The 6,173-nt window shown below is 35.8% G+C and overlaps 1 pseudogene; it reads right to left on the reverse strand.

Moving 5' to 3' along the window:
* Window positions 1–415: 415 nt before the first annotated feature.
* On the reverse strand, window positions 416–1,129 carry LOC100920963 (annotated as a pseudogene).
* Between the last annotated feature and the right edge of the window lie 5,044 nt (window positions 1,130–6,173).

Here is a 6,173-nt window from a genome sequence, read left to right on the forward strand (position 1 = left end):
GATAATTCTGGAATTTGGCTACTATATTCCCTGGAATTTTCATTTTGGGATCTCTTTCAAAAGGTGATTGGTGGATTCTTTCTATTACTATTTTGCCTTCTGGTTCTAGGATCTTAGGGAAGTTTTCCTTAGTAATTTCCTTAATGATGTTTTCTAGGTTCTTTTTTGTTCACAACTTTCATGTAGTCTGATAATTTTTTGATTGTTTGTCCTGGATTTATTTCCCAAGTCATTTGTTTTTTCCATTAAGATATTTTTCACTTTTCTTTCTTTTGGTTTTGCTTTTTTGATTCTTAATGTCTTATAGAGTCATTAGCTTCCACATGCCCAATTCTATTTTTTTAAATTTCCAAGTAATTTCATTATTTCCACAATTTTTGGAAGTTTCATTGATGAACTGTGGAAAAATGTTATTTCAAATAGCTTCCATCATAATTCTGCTTAGCTTCTGCATCTTGGTTCTTGCAGACATATCAACATATTTCTCTCCTATATGAACATTGCTCCCATGAGTGAAGGGTCATTCTTAACTTCATTTTTAGGACTTGGCCTTTATTCAGGAAGCTCTTCAGGATTGCTTTTAATTTTGAAAGATTTGCTCTATCCAAAGTACATGCAATAGTAATTAAGCATTGCACTTCTCTACAATACATACTCATCATGGTAGAAAATGCTGAAATGATTCCTTGGGTATTGTTTAAGCTACCATTTTCAACAAGCAATTTCATGAGGTTGGTTGTGATGGGGGAAAACCTCTCTTTTTCAATTATGTCACTTAGAGTTTTTATTTTAATAGAATGCTTTACATAGGGATTCATAATAGAGTCAACCATTTTGGGTTCCTTCAAAAGTTTTGTTACAGTGAGTAACTCCTTTTCTACCACATCCAGTTTGTTCTGCTTAGATGCAGCAGAAAAAAGAGCAGTGGTATATCAACCTTCCAGACCATAAACTCAGACTGGAGGCTCCATGAGGTTCCCAAATGATCTGCCCACTGAAGTGGTGAGGCAGCATACCCACTGAACCATCCTACCAATCCTGGTGCAGCCATCTTTTCTTGTGGCCATTGTAGGTCAAATTGGAGATTCGAGGTGGAGGAGAAAGTGCCAAATTCTAATTTTAATTGCATATTTTCTTTAGTTAGCTTTTCCCTTCTACCTCTCCTGCTTGATTTTTTTATGAGGTAATTGGGATTAAGTGACTGCTTTGGGTCACACAACTAGTAAAGTGCCCAATTTTGGATTTGAATTCAGGTCCTTTTGACTCCAGGACTAGTGATCAATTCACTGCACCATCTCACTGCCCCAAGAATTTTTAAGCTTGAGACAACTTCATATTCCTTTGAGGCTTCACATATAGGAATTTTGCCATTGTTGTCCTCTTCTGAGTTTATATTCTGATCTTCCCTGTCACCATATTAGTATTCTATCATCAGGGGCTCTTTTTGGCTATTTGTTAATTTTTTAAAAACTTGAAATCTGCTTTTAGGAACCATGGCACACTTTCCCAAGCTTCTTTTATTGGAGAATAGAAGCTTTATGACTGACAATTCACCCTGGACCTGGAGGTACTAGTGGCTTGCTCACTGATGTTTTGGGCAATGGTTTTGGGATTTCCAATTTCCATTCTGTGCTAGAACTGGAGGTCTCACAAATGGCCTGTTGTGCTACTGGCCATACTTATTCAGGAATAAGAGGCATTTGTTACTGATCTGTGGTGTAACTAAGAGTCTCTCACTAGATTGCCCGCACTGTACCTGGGCTGTGCTCCTCTCTTACTCACATGAGATAGATGTGCAAAAGAGTATCATTGTCAAGAAAACATCAAATAGTGTCACAGAGTAAGATAAGAGTGAAATGATTCAACAGAATGAGTTGATTCATATTTGACCTTAGATCCTGCTATTTCACTGTAGCCACTGTAGTAGAGCTCCTGAACCTAAGCTAGTTTCAGTAGAGGTTAATCCTTCCAAGACTTGTAGATTTGTAAATCATTGTTATTGTCAAATAATCTATAATGTTTTCCTCTCCAAGCTTACTGCCTGAAAGCTGAGACTAAACATTGATATCATTGTGTCAATAGTCATGAAAAGGATAGCAATTTAAGTTTCTATTAACTATGCTCTTTCTACCATTCTTGTATGGGCAAATTTCTTTAAGAAAAAATACTCAAAGCTCCCCCCCACCCTAAAATGACAATTATTCTAAGATAGTAGTCTTGACAACTTGACTTCCTGGAACAACTTTCCTCATTCACTCTATGTCTATTGTTATTATTAATTCTATTTGTTTCCCTCTTTTTTCTAAAGATAGAGGGTTATGGTAGAGAGAATGCTCAGTTTGAAGACAGATATTAGCTCAGGGACCAGTTCTTAACATTTCTAAGTTGAGTGACTATGGATAAAACATTGACTCTTCTGAGATTTAATTCTTTCAATTGTAAAATGGGAAATACTATTTGCCCTGCTTACCTAACAGAAGTGTTAGAAGGAAAGCATTTTCACAATCCTGCAAGGTGATATAAATGTAAGTTATTAGTGTTCTCACTCTTTGCTTCTGTTCATATTTCCCCTTCTCTTCCTGATAATGGTCTATTCTTTGTTGGTGAGGATTTCATAAAAAAGGTACTATACAAAGCACCATTCTTTCATCTTGCATTGTAGCAATTTCTAGTTCTCTCTGTAATTACAGTGGATTATAAGGTACAGAAAAGGAGCCGAGCCCTTAGTGCCATGATCCATTAAAATATTCAGTCCAGACAATAGATTAAGCCTCTGTGTTTCCAGCATAAGTTGCATAGGGAACCAGCATGTCACCATTCTCCCTGCGAGAAATGCATTAGGGCATCTCACAGACTAGTCTAGCAAGCAAACCCTTGAGTATGGTTTGTAGAAAATAATATTGTGGACACCCCCTAGAGAAAATGAAGTCATAGCTAGTCTGATAGTGATTTATTCTTTCATTAATAACATATTTCCCATCTATACCAATGATAAATTAGGTCCTTAAGGCAAAAACTTCTGTTTCTAACCTTGCAGAAGGAAAATGCCCTTGAGTGACTAACATCCTGTCAGATTTCAGAATATGAATATTTGGTCTAGCAACAAAATCCTCAAATTTTGCAATATCTAAAGTACATTTGGATCCTGGGTTTCTTGGGTACACATGGGGATAAAGTAGATATAATGTCCACCTTCAGGAAATTGTGATTTTAAATTTGATAATATGAAGCCATAATACTACATCTGTGTTTTTTGAAAACTACTCCATTGTAAAGAAATTATATGAGGAAAAAAATAAAAATAAACCCTTATATCCCTGATTTAGCTAAGTAATATCTTTGTAGACCTCTGTGAAATGAAACTTGGGATAGCAACATGATCAGCCATTCTGGAATCATGTTCCTAATTTACCTTAATTTAATTCATTTGGAAATCTAAAAATTTATTAATTGCATTGTGTAGCATTTGTATTTGGGGGTATAGAAGGAAGAAATAAGTTCAAGTCCTAAAATGTGGGATAACTAAAGTATACTGTCTAATGCATAGGAATTGGGTGAGGGGAAGAAAAGAAAAAAAAAGAAAAAAGGTGAATTTGAGCACCAGCACTTTGACTTCCTATTAACATACTTTGTGATCTTGGTCTAGTCATTAACTTTGACATACTCAATTTTCTCATATACAGAGAAGTTAATTTAGCTTATCATTGCATTTCTTTTATATTTTCAAATATCAACATAATGCTCAATCATAGAGAAAGAAATGGCATGGCTCAGTGGTAGTGGTGAGGGGCTGCAATTGTATGATGACTAGAAAGTTAGCCTGAGGGCCCAGAAGATCTGAGTTCAAGGCCTAACTCTAATGTGTAAATTTGTTCTATGACCTTGGTAATTTTCTTAATCTGTTTGTCCCAGGCAAGTATTCAAAACTATAAGGTACAGAGCAGGAGTTTCTTCATTAAAATTTCCCTATACAGATACAATTACAATACTTATCTTCATGGTACTCCTTTCAAAAAAAGGAAAGAAAAAGTTGGCTCTATCACTTACTATTTTTGTTCATGTGACTGTGGGTAAATGAAGGAATTTGGTAAGATAACAGCTGATACCTTTTCTAAATTCAAAACTGTGATCTTATACTATAACTTAACTTGGGAGTAAGGGAAGGGAGGGAAGAATTCCACTTACTCTATATCCATGAGAAAATTTATCTATTTCTTAGAGATGAATGGATGAAAAGTTCTTATTTGCTTATAGATTGGGACTAAAATGGAATCCATTCCTCTGTACATAGTATGCAATCAATGGATGGGGATTATTTGGCTAGTCCTAACAGGGTTAATTCTTACTATGTGACCTTGAACATATACTACTCATTGTTTTCACACAATCTCTGAGCTGGAAGGGACATCAGAAGGTGTTTATTGTAGCATGTATCAGAATAAAAATCCCTTCCATATCATCAATCAAATGGTTTTCCAGGATTTGCTTTAAAATCTCTAGTAAGGAAAAACCATTATTTCCCTTTATAATTCTACTTTTGGAAAACATGATTGTTAGGAAGTTTTTTTTTTCTGATGTAGCCCAGATATGGCATGCTATCTCATATCTATACCACTCCCGACTAAATTATTCACCTTCACACTATTCAGGTTTCCCTCTGCCAGAATTGAAAGAAGGGCAATAAAAGGGGAGGGATGGTCACATCCACATTTCTACCTTTCAACTATCAGGTGCTATGGAAATAATCTTCTTTAGAAAGCATCTTCCTATTATTGTAAGAGTGGATACTGCCCTAGTGCTGTGCTCTTCAGTATTCATTATTGTGTTTCCTCTTTATACAAAAGTAATCATAATGACACTTGTAAAGTAGTTTGTATTTGGCTTTTCATGACCTCATTTAAGGTTTTCTTGGCAAAAGTAATGGAGTGCTTTACCATTTCCTTCTTTAATTCATTTTACAGATGAGGAAACCAAGGCAAACAGGGTCATGACTTGCCCAGGCTCACACAAGTAGTAAATGTTTGAGATTAGATTTGAATTTAGACCTTCTGATTATAGGTCTGAAACCCTATACACTCTATTGACTGTTAAACATGAAAGATTTATTAAATGAGAAGACAAGAACAATAAGAATTTCTTAATTACTTAGTACAAGGCAACATCAAGAACAATTTAAATTCACAGTTCACCCCAAAATTTGGGTCAGAATTTTCCACCAATGTGGCAATATCTGTAGTTATTGGCATATAACATATAATATATAACATGATATGTGTGGATGATATGAACATATAACAGACAGTGAGACCATATGAATTGTATATGTCTATGGCAATTCATCATTTTGTCCCATATGTCTTAAAGTTCTTAATCACTATAATGAAATGTCTACATGGCAAATCTTCTTCCATAAAACAAACAAATGACAATGACAACAAAATTCTTCTGCTAGACAATCCTTTTTGGAACCTTATAGAACATGTGGTGGAAAAGCCACCTCTATACTATATATAGACCACTGAAAAGGTAGCAAGCTATTTAGTATGCAGACAACCTCCAGAAGGTGCTTAGAGAGTGTTACTTTATTTTCAAAAACATATAAGCATTTCCAAGAGTGGAGCCAAGAAGAGAAAAGTCAGGAAACTGCTCAAGCTCACCCAGTTTCCCTCAAAAATCATGTGAAACCAAGACTCTGAACTGAGTCTGAGGAAATTAAACCATGCTCCAGCTCAAGATCAGTTTCACTGGAGTGAAAAAGAGTGCTCAGCCATGCTCAGACATTCTGGGAAAGCCAGTGAGAGGGTCTTAATCATGGCAAATCAGCAACTGAGAACCTCAGTCCTGACTCAGTAGAGGAGCAAATCAGTGGGGCAGTTTCCAATCCCAGCTCAGAAGGCTAACTCTGAAAAAACAGGCTGTTTCTTGAAAATAACAGGCAAACTATCCCTCTAAACAGAAGGAGCCCCTATGCTCAAAGCCAAGGGTCAAAGCTGCATGGGAAGCTTGGGACAGCTCCATCTTTATCCCAGGAGTATAGCTCCACTTTAAAAGTAAAAAAAGAGGAAATACTAAAAGCAAATGAGTAAGAAACAGAAAATAACCTTGACCTAGAAAGCTACTATGGTTACAGGACAGACCAAGCACAAACCAAAACACAAACAAAAAAGGAGAAC

This window comes from Sarcophilus harrisii, chromosome 1 (genome assembly GCF_902635505.1).
Source record: "Sarcophilus harrisii chromosome 1, mSarHar1.11, whole genome shotgun sequence".
Lineage (NCBI taxonomy): Eukaryota > Metazoa > Chordata > Mammalia > Dasyuromorphia > Dasyuridae > Sarcophilus > Sarcophilus harrisii.